At 32.0% G+C, this 18,474-nt stretch overlaps 1 long non-coding RNA gene across 1 annotated transcript; it reads left to right on the forward strand.

Annotated features, from left to right (window-relative positions):
* Positions 1 to 15,380: 15,380 nt before the first annotated feature.
* Positions 15,381 to 17,229, forward strand: LOC144566724 (uncharacterized). Its single transcript, XR_013515274.1, has 2 exons — positions 15,381 to 15,720; positions 16,965 to 17,229. It is a non-coding gene; the product is annotated as an uncharacterized LOC144566724 (long non-coding RNA).
* Positions 17,230 to 18,474: the final 1,245 nt, after the last annotated feature.

An 18,474-nucleotide genomic window follows, 5' to 3' on the forward strand; every position in this document is an offset into this window, starting at 1 on the left:
TTTCTGTTGCACTTGCTAATCTTCTCTCACCGTTGGATTTTCTATTATACTTTCTATACACTTATTCTCATCGAGACAGTAACAAATTAGAGCCTAATTGAAATTTATGAGTCCTTTTTAAAATTAGTGTTGATTTATAACAAACCGTACAGATCTAAGCTCACACGGTGAGGTACCTCGCTAAATATTTATTGAGATCAACCTCAGAACATTTTTTTATATATAAATTAACGGTTCTTTGTGCACTGGAATTCTGGATTTTTTTTTTTTTTTTTTTAGCACAAGAGTGGTAAGAATTGGAAGAGAAAAAAAGGGTAAAAAAATTATTTATCAAATTAATTTACTCTGTCCATTGCTCTTGTGACCATACATGTCTGTAAAAGAAAATCCAACCCTGTGATTCTTTTCATTACTTTTTACCAACTCTTGGAAAACTAAAGAATTCAATCCAAGTATTCCATTGACATTTGGCTGTGTCAAGTACAAAATTCAAACATCAAAGAAAAGCAATTGGTGTAAACTAATAGTCAAAGCTTAATTCAATTAATCTGAATAACCCGACCGAAAAACTAATTTGACTCGCTATATACTATTTTGCGCTATATAAACATAGCACTGTTTTTTTAGTCATTCCGTGTCACATTCGGAACAACCCGCCACGTATCTCTACGTAAGGCGTATGCACATCACATACATTATCAATAATAACAAAACATAATGCCACATTTATTTCATAATTAACTGAGTTTAACAAACGATCATGGCGGGCATGGCTAGTAGCACAAACACTGCCATGCCTGCTCAATGTATCAATTGTTGAATCATGGAAAAAAAATATAAAAATTAAACAACATGTGGCAATTATTAATCATGGATCTTTCCGCTTAGTCTCACTCTTGTCCTTGCTCGAATCCTTCCTCTTCATTACCTAGAACCCACATAAAAGTGTAACGGGTGAGAGATTGAACCTTCTCTCAGTGCGGGATTTAGTTCTAATCCAGAACTTATAAAACTTTTACTTATATTCACAAATATGATAAGAAAAAAATATGCATATGTTTATCCTAATGCAATGCATATCTTATCATTACTTACTACTTTCATTTATTTAAAGAAAAATCTGTTAATCTTGTTCCTTTGTCTCACTAGACGGTGAATTCATATGCCGCTAGGTCTTGGCGTGATAGGACCGCTTCCGCGTATAATCACATCCGTGAAAGGACCACATGCGCCTACGATCACGTCCGTGAAGGGACAGCGTCAGCCTACAATCACATCCGTGACAGGACCGCTTTCGTCTACAATCACGTTAACGAGGGATCCAGTCGAACACTAGACCCAATGTATACATCCCAATATGCAAGCATATTGGCCCCTGTTTAATTACCATATTCGTTCATTCTCAAAACACATTTATTCATTCACACAGTTCATGTCATGCTTAACACATCCTATTCATGCAAGTCTATTGGTCAATATATGAATCCTATCATTTCATGCAAATTATTTATGTCTACTAAAATCATACGAATAGTTCGAAAGCAACATACAAAAATCCAACTAATGCAATAATAGTAAACAGTTGAATGACAATAAAAAAGTAAAATAGTTTTACAAAGTGTAGGAAACCCACATCTATTACCGTTAGTCGATCTTCTTGTCTTCTAGTACTTTAGAATTCGAACCTAAGTCACATAAATACTACTTCTAATTAATATTGTTTCATGACAATACTTATCCGTATTTTCTGAATTTCTTTAATACTACCATCATAGACGCAGATTATTAGACTTATGTTCTAAATTTTAAACGAGTTCAATTTTTTGATATTTTAATACTATTATATAAAGACAAATAATTAAAAGAAACCAAGAAAGTAATCAAAGTAAGATCATTTTCATATTCACTTATTATATATTTTTGAGAATTAGAAATAAATTAATCATATCAATATAAACCTTAATAAGAATCCGAAACTTATTAATTACTTAGTTCATAATTAAGAACCCAAAAACTTTGATTGAAGGAAGATGTGATAAATTCGTTTCTAAACTTTGATCATCTAGTAAGAGAAATAAAAGTAATAATAATTGTATCTGATGCCAATTAAAAATAAATAAATGAAATATCAGAGTGTTTGATCTATTACAATTAAAATAATTGTATCCGATAATAGTTCAGTAGAATATAATAGAAATAAATTTCACATTTCTTATAATTAAAACAACCATAACAAAATAAAATCTATGCATGGCCGAACTCCATTTTATCAAATAATGAAATAAATTTACTTTAAATAAAAATTGAATATAAATTATATAACAGTACAAGATTTGAAATAATATAAGAATAATATAGAAGAACAAAATATATAAGAAAGAAAAGAATTATACACATGATAAACTATATTTTCTTCAAAATTATTAATTACTATTCATCTATATCATTATTTTTGTGACGATCGAATTATTACACTAATTTAAATATTTGAATCTAATTAGTTAACGGTCTTGTGATTACTTCAAAGATTCGGAACGGACAGAAAATAAGGTAGCAGTTACGGGTGGTGTTCAATGGACAGCGCATGATGATCGAAGCACATAGTTGGAATGCGCACACAGAGTTGCCATGGCTGCCGGGGCTGTGGTGGGCTGCTGCCCTTATTTGAGGGAAGCATATCCTTTGTGGAGTTTTTTCGTGCGGAGCTTTTAATTTGATCCGTTCGTTTTGAATCGGACGGACCAGATCAGATCTTGTCCGAATTGAAAAAAAAATTCTCAAAATTTGCGGAACTTTTAATCGGGTCTGTCCAATCCGAAACGAACGAACCAGATTAAAAGCTCCGCACGGAAAAACTCCGCAGAGGATATGCTTTCCTTATTTGAGTGGCTGCCGCATATATATATATACTAGTATCGTGTCCGTGCGATGCAACGGGAATATATATATTATAAGATTGAATAGAATATGAAGATACATTTTTGTTTGACATTCACACAATTTAAATGAAAATAAAAGAGATAAATAAAAAAAACAGAATTCAAATAATAAATAATAATAAAATAAACAACAACAAATGGAAAAAAAAGAGGATCAAATATAACATGAAAAAAATTCTTAAAGTATTATTGCGATTTAATATCTATTTTTCTACACAAGCAAAACAATTATTAAACGATTTAGAGGAGAAATGATATGTAAAAAAATAAACTTGGAAAAGATATGATTAAATGATTCAAATAAGGATTTTCTCTACATATTTATTTTTGATATAATTATTTTAACAATGAAAATTTCTCTATATTTCATTTCTCTACACGAAAGTTCTATATATTCTTTATTCTCTCTCCAAATCAAAAGGATATGATTGTTTCCATTAGCACAATATTTGTTATTCATCTATTCACAAAGATATAATAGCTCTAAACAAAATTCAAAAAGATATTATTGTTTTCATTTTCATTATCAAAACTATAGAGAAAGAGAAGAAATGAAACGGATGAAATAGAGAAATAAATAAATAATTTGATTGCAAGAATCAAAGATAGATGTAAGGAGAAATAAGGAGATGGATTGCTAGAGATTCATTCAATTTTAATGTGACAAACCATGTAGCAGTCTAGGGATTCATTCAATTTTACGGAATCGAACCTTTCAATGCAGCATAAACTATTGACGAAGTCTATTAATACTCTCATGTAGCAGAAAGTGTATATCCATCTCAAGACCTTTCAATGATGGACATACATGAATTTGCATATTGCTTCACCAAATATCAAAAATTGTTAATTTAACAATACCAAATATGATCTCCTAAAAAAATAAAAATAATATGATAGCTCTATCTTATGCCCCACCAACGCCAATGATTTAAATGCCAAAATAACAATAATATTTTATCATCGCATTGGATGGTTCAGAATAGCACCAAACCAACTCAAAAATAGCGGTAACCCGAATTTTCTATTCCAAACTAACTTATAAATCATACAAGCGGTTTAGATTTACGGGACCATTTAAATTTATTAAATTTTATATCTATTCAAACAAATCTCAACGCAGATTAGTCTTGATTTGGATCAAATTTGTCCAAAGTCCTTTGGATAAAATCCAATTCTATTTTCTTCACTTTAATTATATTATACCGTAACAAAACTTTTAGAGACAATGAATTAAGTAAAAGAATTGAATTAATTAACTGTAATGTGTATTTAGTAATGTAATTAGGTTTGCAGAACTTGGTCTCCAAGAGAAGTTACCACAAGCAATTAATCATGACAGCGGCTAGCTCTAATCGACCTGGCTTCGTCTACATGCAAATACACTAACAAGACACAACCTCCTTAGTCCTCACTAAATAATTAACACACATAAATAGGGCTAAAAGAATAAAAAAAATACGTAGTAATTAGTACGAAAAAAATGTTGCAATATATATCTAAAACTGGATTTCTATAACGAGAAGAACATTTTGCAAACAATTCACTGATATTTCTCTTTACTTTTTCTTAATAAATGTTTTATAATTCAAAACAAAATCTTTTGCATATCTAGGCATCTGTAAAAAAAAATACAATTTCTAAATAAAAAGAGATACATTTAGCCAACTTATATGGAGTGATCAGGATTTAAATATGCATATATACTGGTAAGCTAGGTTCTAGGAGAAACTTCCGAGGAGGTAAGCTAAATTTGAATACATGTGTATGAATTTGTGCTTTTAGTTGTATTGCTCAGAATTTATATGAAGGCAATTAATTTCTCCTCCTAATTTTTTTTTTTGTAAAAGTCTTACTTTAAGGATGACATTGATCGGAAATTGTCAATAAAATACTTGCTCACCGTAGGATGGAAATAATCTACAAGAACTTTGATATTCTTTATTTTCTCTCCAAATCAGAAAAATATGTTTGTTTTCATTAGCAAAAGATTTGATATTCATCTATTTACAACGATACAATAGGGGTGTAGATTTTAACAACTAATATTTCAATTAGCACATATACAAGGTGAGAGGAATTTTGTTTGGGACCAAACTATTCTTTCATAGAAAAGGAAACAAATACGATTCCAATTAATTTTCCAAATCATACTCTGTTCCACAAAAAAAAATGAATACTATCAAAATCAATTGAAAGTTACATGATTTCAAATCTTTTAAATTAGAAAGTTATCGGATGTTGTCAACAGTAAGTAGAAAAATTATACATAAGCAAAATAACAATAATTACCTTAGTTCTAAAAAAAACAATAATTACCTTCCAACGGACTTCTTGCCAAAACAATAAAAAAAATAATTACCGGATTTTATTCAAATAAAAAAAATATACACTATGTTTCTATGTTTCATAGTATAGATGCTTGCAACCACAATATGATTAATAGACATTTATTAAAATTCATACAAAAGTCAAACTATAAAATTAACAAATAAAACATAAAAAGTAGAAATTAAAAATAAACCTAAAATAAAAATCACTACTCATAAAAATGTTATTTTAACAACATCAATTCAAATAAAATGTCTTGATATATCATGTATTTTAATTATTCCAATATGTTTGTTTGTCTTTTATCGCTGATTTTAAAATAACAGTTGATTAGACGTGTTCATGACTTCATTATTTTTTCTTTCATCTAAAGGTACATCAGGTGTATCACGATATTGATTATCTCTATCAGATTGTAAAACCACATATTTATCTTACTTTGAAATATAAATATATAATGTGTATTCTTTAGATGAGTAAAATTCTCTAACACCATTATATAAATCTTCACTAGTTTTATTTAAAATTGAGTAATTCAAGTTTTTTAACCTCGTATTCAAATGAAATTTCTGAATCATCGATATCCATCTAGTAAACAAAAAAGTATAATAATTAACATTTTGTATTTGAATCAAAAGCTAATTATATGTAATTTTATTATTGCAAATATTTTTTTACCGTGCTTTATTTTGCAAAAATATAAGAGGAACAATTCGAAACTGTTTGAAAATAAAACTAATTAAACATTTTGAATTGTCGTTATTGAGTTGGAACTTGACAACTTTGAAATTTTGAAGTTATTTTTTTCTCAACCGTAAAAGCAAATAAATTGCATAAATTTACTCTTAGGACATAAATATCATAAATATTGGTGGGTACATATTAAGATAACTTTATAATTTAAAAGATTTACAATTCTATAACTTTCTAATTAATGTCGCCGGTATCCATTCATAATTATTTCTTTTTTATAAAACAGATTGTATGATTTGTAAAATTGGAATCTTATATCTATTCTTTCCTTTTCGATAAAAGGACAAAAAAAATTCCTCTCGCTTCAGATCTGCACTAATTGGAATATTAGCTATTAAAATTTGCATCCATACAATAGCTATAAACAAAATTCAAAAAGATATGATTATTTTCATTTTTATTATCAAAACTATAGAGGAAAATGAGAAATGAAACAAAAGGAAATGAAGAAATAAGAAAATAATTTGATTGCAAGAATCAAAGATAGCTGTAAGGAGAAATAAGGAAAGATATCGCTAGGGATTCATTCAATTTTAATGTGACAAGCCTGCAACAATCTATGTGGCGAGTATGTTTTTAACTAACTTTAGGCTTCTACACATAAAATAGATGTATTTAATCAAAATAAGACAAATTATGTGATTGGAGGGTTGATATTCAATTCGAAAATTCATCTTTCAATCTGAGCCGTTGGCGGATCAGGACAACTACGTGTATAATATAAGAATAGAGAAGAGATATATATATATAATAGAGTAATGCTACGCTACTTCGCGAATTAAAAGGGTTATTTTAATTCGCTCTCATATCTCTAGTTTTGATGGCCAAATAGCCGATCCAAACCATTGGATGTTTAATCTATATTAAAATGTGCTTGGAGACCAAATTTTACATTTTTTGGAATTTTTTTACTATTTATTAAGATGGTTTGAAAATTGTTGTTTTTATTAAAATTTCGCACCATTAAAAACAACAATTTTCAAACCATCTTAATAAATAGTAAAAAAATTCCAAAAAATGTAAAATTTGGTCTCCAAGCACATTTTAATATAGATTAAACATCCAATGGTTTGGATCGGCTATTTGGCCTTCAAAACTAGAGATATGAGAGCGAATTAAAACAACCCTTTTAATTCGCGAAGTAGCGTAGCATTACTCTATTATATATATATATATATATATATATATATATATATATATATATATTTTTTAAAGAGATATATAGAGAGACGCTAGGGTGAAATGAGCAACATATTATACAGTAATTTATAGAGTTTTATTTAATGCATTTAGCTATGTCAGTGGTCAATTTTAATTGAACCTATTACGGAAGTAAATAGAAATATTCAAGGAGTAATTTTTGGTATGACCATATTCTTCATTTGAAACGAATAGATGAACCATTTGGAAAGAGTCTTTCATATATATAAATATATCCGTAGATATTAAATGACAATTACAAGGAAATATAGCTAAATTATCATTACTATACTCTCATTAAATTATAAATTAGTGCATTTAGCTGTATTAGTAAGTTCAATTGGAGCTTTTACGGAAGTTAATTGAAATCATGGAGAGATTTATGGTATGTATTTATTCTTCATTTAAAATGGAAATTGAGAAAGTTTGGAAGGCGCCTTCCATATATCCGTATATATGGAATGAATGATCATAATGAAAATAATATTTCTTTATATATTAATTTATATGTTACCAGGTCCAGGTTAGTCTTGATATAATTCTATATATATGAGTAATAATGTATTTTGGGTGAGCTTATTTATTACCTAAACATATGTTCATAATTTTAAAACACTCAAATATATAAGTTGCATAAGTTTCGTAATTGGCTTTCTGTGAAATTATTAACATAGAAATTTTGCATTAGAATCTTTAATACACGGATCTTATATAAGTTAATTATTTCTTTGAACATTCTTTTTTAGAAAATCTGCTATATGAATCAAAGATTTAACTATGACTAGCGTTGCGCATACAATTTTTGAAAACATGTGATCAAGTTATAATTTATTTATACGTTCGATATCATTTGTATCTTTTGCTTGATTATATATATAGGTATGAATATTATTCATTCTTATGTTTATCAAAAAAAATCAACATGACGGAATGTTACATTCCGCCATGACGTGATAAATGTTATCTAAACTTTTGATTTTGATTAACCCGATACTTAAAGTTTGAATATGAATTTTGTAAAAAAAAATTGAGTAAAAGCCGACTTGACCATTGTACGTTATTTTTTTTTAGAACAATTTATTTTTTATATAATAATTGTAGTATTATTAAAGGGGAGGCAACACAGTTGGTTCGAAAAAAGTTCTAATTTTCTCTCACGAATTCATAGTCTCTGTGAATATTTTCAAAAATAATAATAACATATCATTATAAAAATAATATTTTATCTTATTAAATTCTTAATTTTCATTTTTCAATTAAAATCTCAATGGTATTATTGGTAAGGAATATGTCATATTATTGTTATATCGAAACTGACAAGTTTTGCAAAAGAAACCTTGTCAAACTCAGCAAAATATTACCGCCTAATAACATAAAGAATTTTTTTCTATAAACCATAATAATAAAAAAAAAAATTACTAAACCAACATGATTATTTTTTTTTACAAAAATCATAAGAACGGGAAATGATATTTCGGTCCCATTTTTTTTTTTGGACCGAAATGGCATTTTCAGTCCTTGGTGATTTCACATTTTTTTTCATGAAAGCATGGTGTAGCCGTTGGTGTAATACCTTGGACCGAGATGTTATTTCAGTCCAGTGTTTTTTTAGCTAGGACCGAATTGCCATTTCGGTCCCATGTACTTTTTTTTTTTTTCTGGGCCTCTGTTCCAGCTCAGTTTTGGCCAGGAACCCCCCAGTTTCGTTCCGAAACAATTTCTGTTTTGGCCAGGAACTCTCAGTTTAGGATTTTGTGCGGCCGCGGGTCTGAAAAATGTGAAATTACCAGGGTATGAAATATCATTTCGGTCCTAAAAAAATGTTCAGGACCAAAATAGTGAGGAAAGGTGAAAGAAAATCTTGTGAAGTATATAGCAAAGGAAATATTCAATAAATTGAGACTTTTCTAATCCAAATATGAAAAAATGTCAAGGAACTCTAAAGAAAATATAATTATTTTCGCTGAAAAAGTTATTCCATTTCGTAGAAATAGAAGAAAAATTCAATAGTTGTCAACACGAATTAATTGTGACAAATTATAATTTCAAATTGTGATGGTATAACATTTGAAATATAATTTTATATCTGTTATATTCCGAAATTTTAAAACATGATTAAAAATCTAAATCGATCTTTACGCTTAAATAAAAATTTAATTAAATTAATGATCGTTCTGATTTTTATCTGACTGATTAAACCGATTCAAAAATTTCGAAATATAAACGAATTATGAGATTTTGCATATAAAATTTCAAGAGTTGGAAATAAAATAAAGTATAGAACCTATAATAATTTTATAATTACCCGCGAGATCGTAAATCAAAAATTCGTTACAAGTCGTGAAATTTAGAAAAGAAAATAGAACAAATTAAATCGATTCATGTAAATAAATTAATAATATTGAGATATAATTAAAGGTATAAAAATACGAAATTTTTTGTGCGTAATATTATAAAATTTTATAAATCACGTTCATTTATGAATTATAGAAGTATAATCAAATAGATATTGATATATATAATTATATAAAACTCATATGAAATTATTTGAATCCCAAATTGAAAATTTAATATTCTGAATATTCGTACGAATTTAATTATAGAATTTTACGAAACTTCGAATTCAGATTTTATAAACAAAACAGACTATTGATCAATTTGTTACATTCCGAAATTTAAAACATGATTTAAATTGATAAATCAATCATTTGGCTTAAATAAAAAGTTTAATTAACTAAAACGAAACTAAAATTTTGAAATATAAATGAATCATAAAATTATGTACATTAAAATTTAGAGGGTTAAAACATAAAATAAATAGTTGTATTGAGTTCTAATTAGGAGAATAAATATGCAAAATTATTGTACCAATAAGATTAATATAAAACTTACGAATTTCATTCAATTATGAATTTTAGGATTTGATTTGATATATATATATATATATATTGTTTGATAATGAATTATTTAGATTTTAAATTGACAAATAAAGGTCCGAAATATACATACGAATTTAATTGTAAAGTTTTACGAAAATTCGACTCGAATTTATAAAAGAAACGGACCATAAATCAATTAAATGAGACTATACTTGAATTTCAGAATTTTGTGAACCCTTAGATTTATCTCAACACGGATCTTAAAGGTTGTCATTTAAATGTTGGAATTATATTAACCTCTCATCTAATCTAGTACGAATCTTGATGCATCCTTTTTTTAATACACCCCCCTCTCTTTCTCTCTTTCTCTCTTTCTCTCCTCTCTTTCCCTCTACGTGACAGAACCTCCACCCCCAAATCAGCGCCCCCCTTCCCTCTCCTCTCCGCCAAAATCAGAGGGGCTCCGCCCCCTCTTCCCTCCGCCCCCTCCCGTCGCCGGCGAACCCGCCCACCAGCCCCGCACCCCGCTCTCTCCTCTTTCTCTACCCGTGAGCCCCACCACCACCCGCCCCCTCTCCTCCTTTCTCCGCCAAAAACAGGGCCGCCCCCTCCCATTCCGCCGCTGCCACGGCTAGCAGCGCCGCTGCCGCCCCACTGCTCTCTTCTCTCTCTCTTTCTCGGTTCGGAAGACCCCAGCCCGCCCCCATCCTCTCTCTCGGTTTCTGCCCCCTTCCCCTTCCTTGAAACCCTAGAAACTAGGGTTAGGATTGGTGCTACCTCGGTTCGATTGGTGCTGTCCCGGTACTTGGAAGTGCTCATTTCATGGGGTGCTCGCTGATTTTAGACGACCGCGAGGCGAGGCGAAACCCTCGGAACCGATCACTTTTCTTGACATCCTCTCTTGCGGTTAATTTCTAAAATTCGTGAATTATGTGTATTGATGAATTGATTTATGTCGTAGGATGTGAATTGGTTAAGTTTCGAGTACGGGTTGTTGATTTTCCCGACTCGATTGATTTGTTCGAATAAATTAAGTATAAGGGGTTATATTGTAAAATCTGAAATTTATTTGGTTTTAATTGATTTATGGTTTGTGTAATTGGGGAAAATTATTGGGTGCCTCTTAAATCTTTTATACGTACAACCACCAAATTAGTATGAGAATAAATTGATTAGATGTGTATATTTGATAACTCTTGTTCATCTCTTTTATATTTTCGGCCTTGGGTTGAACAAGGACTAAATTGGTAAATTTTGCAAATTGTGTCTATATACGGAAAGGTGTATGGTTTATATGACTAATGTGCAAGTGTGGGAATTTTTGTGGAGGTTAAGTGATAAAAAAAAAGGAATACGGCATAAATGAAATGAAATTGTGTAATTTAAGACCAAATTGGTATATGTGATAAATTAGGCCGTGACCGTTACTGTTGGCTTGTGGATGAATTGATTAAATGAATTGGGGGCCTTTGTTTATGTATGCATTGGACTAAATTAAATAAGTAAGCCATTGTATTAAAATGTATGACATGCATAAGAATTTTATACATGGGCCTTGAAAGTGAAAATAGTTATAATGAATCTGAAATGAATTGTAAATTTTAAATAGGAGGCTTAAACCTTTACTAAATTATGGGTCTTTAATTAAATTGAATTGGAATAAAATAATTGATACGTCCAATGGACCAAAGTGTAATAAGGTGAAAGTTTATATATGGGCCTTATTAAATTGGACTTGAATTAAAATAATTATAAATGAGCCGAAAGGTATAAAAGAATTGACGAATTGAAAGACGGCTTTTGGAATTTAAGTTTTGAGAATGTAACCGAACTAAACCAAGTAATCGTATAATATAGGTGTAGGCTCAGTCGAGCCAGATTTCGCGAGGCAATTCGAGACGCCTGATCTTTAAATTAAGCGGTACGCTCGTCATAATAAGGTGCGGGATTCTTGGACTTGTTTGATACTTTATTTTCAGGAATTAAACTGTTTATTCGTTTGTCATGTTGAATGATTAATTGTTGCATATTTTGGAATTCATACTGCATATTGATTCTTGCATAAATGAGAATGATTTGAATTGTTCGGTTAAGGTTGATTGGCATGTTGGTATGGTTATTAATTGTTTAGTTCTATGAATTGTGCTTGTTGTGAATGAATCTGCCAGGTCGACCTGTTTAGGTGGCTGGATAAGGTGACGGTGACCTATCCGTTGACCTGTGTTTACGAATTTGCCAGGCCGACCTGTTTAGGTGGCTGGATTCAGGTGACGCTGCTGACTTATGCGTCGATCTGTAGAATTTGCCAGACCGACCTGTTTAGGTGGCTGGATTCAGGTGACGCTGCTGACTTATGCGTCGATCTGTAGAATTTGCCAGACCGACCTGTTTAGGTGGCTGGATAGGGTGACGCTGCTGACTTATGCGTTTGACCTGTTATGATTTTGCGAGACTGACCTGTATGTGTGGCTTTGATATATATTTGCTTGTGATTTAGCAAAGTTGACCTGTATAGGTAACTTTGATTCCATGTGATTGCATTTGTCAAGTTGACCTGTATTGGTGACTTGTAACCGGACCATTAGGAAATTGTTAAGCCAAACAGCAATTTCAGATGGGTGTCTGATAAAGGGTCCAGCGGTTGGCCATCTGTAGGCGTCTGTAACCCTACAGATGTGGGTTTGATAACGGTTCAGCTCGAGAGAACATCTGTAATTGCTACAAGCCCAATTGAACTGAGTTAGGAATCGAGTTAAGCCAAAATATATGTTGTGTGTTGAAAACCATCTTGGAAATTCCGTAAACTGTGTTTCAGGTTGATTAACTGTTGTCGAGTAGTGGCATTCTGTTATTTATGTTTCTTATATAACTGTTTGCATTGTTATTGTTTGAGTTTCATTGTTGAATATAGAGTTTGATTGCAAGTCCAATAATTCATGTGGCAAATTCGCACTGAGGATTTATTCTCACCCCCACCCTCCCGATTATTTTCAGGTTATTTTATGCGGACGCAGCGAGTGAGGATATTGGTAATGCATATAAAAGATCCACTGCCTTGCGTGTATATGTGACGCCTGATTTATACACGCGGCAGGCTGTCAGACCCGGTGGATTTGGGGTGTGACACAATTAATTTAGACATATTGGAATTTCAGAAATTTGTAGACTCTTGATCAAAGATTTAGCACGAATCTCAAAGCACTCATTTGGTTCCTATTAAGTTCAGCTTGAGAGAACTTTAGGCTTAAGCAAAATGAAATGTAAAATTTGTGTCCGTATCAAATCAAGAATGAAAATTTATCAAGTTTAATTTTGAGTTCGGGTCCGCCACGAATTTCTAAACCGTTCAATTGTTTTAAACCATTGATCTTTAACCTTGCACGAATCTTGAAGGTATCCTACTCCTTTATTTTGAATAAATGAAGAACTTGGGAATTAACCCAATTTAATTTGGGGTTCGGGTCCACCAGCACAGAACCCCCTCCCTGTCTTCTTCTCTTTTTCGCGCAAGAAGGGAGAAACCCTCCCTGTCTCTCTTCTCTCGCTGCAGCCCTAGCCCACTCTCCCTCTCCTTCCGCTGATAGCCCGACCCCACCCCTGTGTTCCTTCTCTCCTTTTATCTCCTTGTAGGAGATGGCGTCCGAGATTGATTTCCCCGTTCTCTTTCTCTCTCGATCACGCGAGCAACACACTCGCCTCCGCTCCAGCTGTCCCGTCGTTTTGCCTGCGAGGGTGAAGCTTTCACCCTCGCAGTACGGCTGTCAGGGAGTTACTCCCCTCCCCGCCTTGCTGCCTTGTGTGATTCCGGTATTATAAGACCCCTTTTGTTTATCTCTCTTGTTTGTGTTTTTTCTCCTTTCCTTTCTCTCATGTGTTGAGAAAATCTCCTGAGTGAAAATTCAGAAACCCTAGAAATTAGGGTTGAGGCTGGCTGGTGCTATTCTGGTGCTGTGCTGGTGATTTGTTGTTGCTAGTCTGGTGTTGGTCTCCTTTTTGCTCTCTCTATTCTGTGCTTGCTCTAATCGGGTAAATCTTCTAATTTTCTGTTTGATTACTCGCTTGTTGTTGTATCGGATTTTTGAAGTGTTGAGATTGCTTGCTCGGGTTGTTGATTTTCCCGGCAAGCCAATGCACGTGGCTGTGTTGCCGTGCTCTCTGACCTGTGCTCCTTGCTCTGTTCTGGTTCTGTTTGCCTTGACTTGTGTGCCTTGCGCTGTTTTGCTGGTCTGTACGCTTTGCCTCTGACCTGTTGCCTTGTTTTCTGTTTTGCTGGTCTTGCTTGTGCTTGGCTGTGTTGCTGTTGTGTTGACTTGCGAAGTGCTGGTACCAGTGGTACCAGCCCAGTATACTACTGGTACTGTACTGATTTTGTGTGTATACCAGCCTTTGAACTGACAGGGGGCCATATTGTGAACTTTTGAAAGTTTAGGGGTGAATGTGTAAATTATGGGCCCTTGGTACTATTAAATATAGATGAGGGTCTTTTATGCATAAAGTGGGCCTTGTTGGATTTGTTAAAAAAATTAGGGACTAAGGTGCAAATTTAATTATTAGTGGACTTTGGCTTGGATTAAAATTATGATATTTGAATTTTTCCAAAAGATGTAATTGTCGGGTAAAAACGCGGTCTTTAAAATTTAGGTTTCAAATAAGTAATCAAATAAAACTAACACGTCCCAACACATTTAAAATAAAATAAAAGTTTCATAATAAGTTTGTTACATTAAAATATTTCTTTTAAACATTTTCGAACTTGTACGAAAACTCGTTGCTAATTAATAAATGACAATTAATTAGTAACGAGAAATAATTATTTTTGACTTAGATTCGAAACGACTAATTACACATAGAATTAGATTAGTTATAAAATAACGAATTGCTCGACTTAGAAATAATTAGAAAAACACTTAAAATAGATAAACATTTCTTCTCTAAAATTTTGTAAGACTAATTTACGTGTCTAAATTATAATATAACTAAAAGTATATTTTAATACTTATTAGTTTAGTAATAATTACATAATTTATGCATGTTTATAAAAATAGTAGCATTAGGAATTTTTAATAATAAGTTAACTTTCAAAACCGCATTTCGACCGATTTAAAATAATTAGAATTAAGCTAAAATAAATCAAATAGATATGTAATTAGGATATATTAATAGGTAAAACACGTCTAAAATTACCGTAACTAACAAATGATTATTTTTGCGAATATTTCGACATTAGAATTTTTACAAGCAATTTATCTTCAAATTAAATTATTAGAAATATAAAATTATTTTAGAATTAAATTAGATTAGTTTAGATCAAAGTAAATAAGTAATATCTGACTAACCAGTTTAGTCGGACTGACTGAATCGGTAAGTTTTATAGAATCGAAATAATCGAGCATTTGACTTACACATTAATTGGGGCGAGGGTTAGAATAATTTAGAATAGATCTTAAATTAGTTACAATTACGTAATTTCAGATCAGCAGATCCCGTACGAGCCCGTTTCTTTGGGTTGATCCGACTGACCCGCAGTTCGGAGCATATGCGGAGCACGCTGACTTCGCTGAGGGTTAGCCACAGAGACTCGAGCCCTACATGTGTGGGATATCTGAATTATTCTTTTCGTGAGCGTACTCTTACCAGTCGATCCATCTGACCTGACATCCGCACTTTATTTTACATAGTTGCATTAAAACTGTAGAGCATGTTTATCCTTTTCTGCACTGTAGGTAGAATTGCATAAACCCTGAAAAACCTGAATTTACGGTATTTTACGAGTAGATTAATTAAATAATATTATAATTATATTATTAGGATATTAGGTTATTAGTTGTCTCCTTCTCGTGGGAGACAATATATTATTATTATTATAGTACGTGCATATGCATGCATTGGTGAGAGCTGAGCAGAGCCGAGTGACTTCGTTCCGTCTTGGTGTCACTTGGCATGGGACGGCCCGACAGCCACTGAGCTGAGGATCACTTGATCCTTGGATGGCTTTAGGATATTATATGTATAAACTTTGATTATATATCATTTTTCGATCATTTTACTATTTGACGTGAGCAGTTCCGATCTCGAGTTCTGTGGCACGATACGATTCGGGAATTTATTCCTTCCCTACATTAGGAGCTACTTTGCCTAGAACGGAAGTTCCCAAGGCCCAATGCGGGTCTTGAGGAATGAAGTGCAAGTGCATAAGGTTGGCGAGCCTTGATGCGCGGGGTCGAGCTCGAGTCGAGCCCCTGATTCCTATTGGTCTGGCCGGACGGTAGAGTTCTCTCCTGCTCATGAGGGAAGAGATTAACTTTTTACGACTTGCATTGTATGATTTCTCCTATTGGATATGTTTGGGTGATGAATCGTTAGGCGAGATGACACACTGGATTTGATATAACCATCGGCTAGTGTGTTGTATAACTTGTGGGCAATGCTCGATGTCATTAGGCAACGTGTATCATTGTACCTATGAACACAGTCCTTGGATTATATTGGTTGGATCTTCTGATCCTATTGGCACGGCACGGGGTGATATACTTTATCCATATTATTATTAGTATTATTGTATTTGACACACACAGTGCAAGGAGTACTGGATTCCTACTTGATTTATATCCGATATTACACCTTGATTTTTCTTTGGGTTTATTCCGCATGTTGGCATAATAGGATAATCGCATCATGGCATCATTCAAAGTATTATAAATTCTATTAGATATTAATATAGGTTCACACATGTGCATATTTTTAAATTGTACTCATTTTATAAATAAAAGTGCTTTGACCGTAGAGGATCCCTGAGATGATAATTCTGGGTCACATACTGGGCGATTCGTCGCTCACCCACAAGTTGTTTCGTGGGTTTTAGGTACAGGTTCTGGCGGTCCGAAGCAGGAGATGTCAGGAGCTGTCCCCGAGGGCCACACCACTTGACCTAGTTAGGGTTAGGCTTTTGATTAGGTTTACGAGTCCCGTATTTCCTATTTTATATAATACGGGCTCGATAGATCATGTATCCCCTTCTATAGATGGTGTTATTTGGATCCTAGATGGATCAAATTATATGTTATGTACGTGTATGTTTATTTATTTGCTATGTGACTGATGCTTGACATTTATATTATTTTGCTTCCGCTGCTGTTTAATTTATCATTCATGATTAGCCTTGCGTGCTTAATGATTAATTAAGCACGAGGCGAGGTTGATCACACCTTAATCCAGAATCCCTGGTTTGGGGTGTGACAATATCAATTGAGTTGGTCAACTGTAGTTTGGAAGTCAGCAAATTTGATATCAAAACTCAGCATATCTCACGACATTAAAAACTTGAGCTGCACCGTCAGCATTAACTTAAAAGAGCATTTTTTTTAGTTAATGTATCGGTTGTCTGACTTTAAACGGAGTCAATTCGACTCCACATCGTCTGTATTAATTTAAAAGAGTATATTTTGAGTTAATGCATTTCGGTCGTCTGATTTTAAATAGGATCAATCCGGCTTCCGCTTATAAAGTAGAGAGTTCTTTAATATTAGTGTGAATCTAGTTTGCACAAATTATAAAATATATAGATCGGTCCAGATGCATTAACTCAAATTCTGTTTTTAAGTTAATACAGAGAATACAAATTCTAGAAACTTGATATCAATATGTTTAGTGTGTTTTATATCAGTCCCTCCAAAAAATAATAAAAATCTCATTTTTCTTACAAAAAATAATAACATACTACTATTGTGCCCATGTGTTGCTGGGATATATTATAAGAGAATAAAAAATATTTTCATACAAAACTTATTTTTATAAAAAATAGACCAATAAAATAATAATTATTCAATAATAAAAAAAAATAGGCCGACATATTATCATACAAATGCAAAATCTATTCTTTAATGACATACTTATGGGTTTTTCTATTACTAGTACGTTACAATTATTTTTGTTATGTTACTCAATGGGTAACAAGAGAAATTTTTTTTTTATCAATATAAGTTATATTATTGAAGCATGATAATTGTATCTCAAAAAGAATTCCCGAGTGCATTCCCCAGATAGTTTAACAGAAAAAACTTTTAATATTATCTAACTTTTATTTCCAGCACTAGTATTCAAATATGTAAAGCTCTGTTTATAACATATTACAATGCTACTTGCAAGTATTTAAACCTCAAGCTGCAAGCATTAAAATTTTAAATCTGTGTTTTAACTCATAACTACTTTTCTTTTCAAGTCAAAACTAAAAAAAATTAATTTTACCCATATTTTATTTTATTTTTTTCTCTGATCATTTTCATTCTCAGATAATCCAAACATAATTCAAAAGAAAGTCAATATGTTAGTTAGAACTACCAAATCAATCCGTGCAGAATCATTTCTTGTGGAAA

The sequence above is a fragment of the Carex rostrata genome, chromosome 15, assembly GCF_964058835.1.
Source record: "Carex rostrata chromosome 15, lpCarRost1.2, whole genome shotgun sequence".
Classification (NCBI taxonomy): Eukaryota; Viridiplantae; Streptophyta; class Magnoliopsida; order Poales; family Cyperaceae; genus Carex; species Carex rostrata.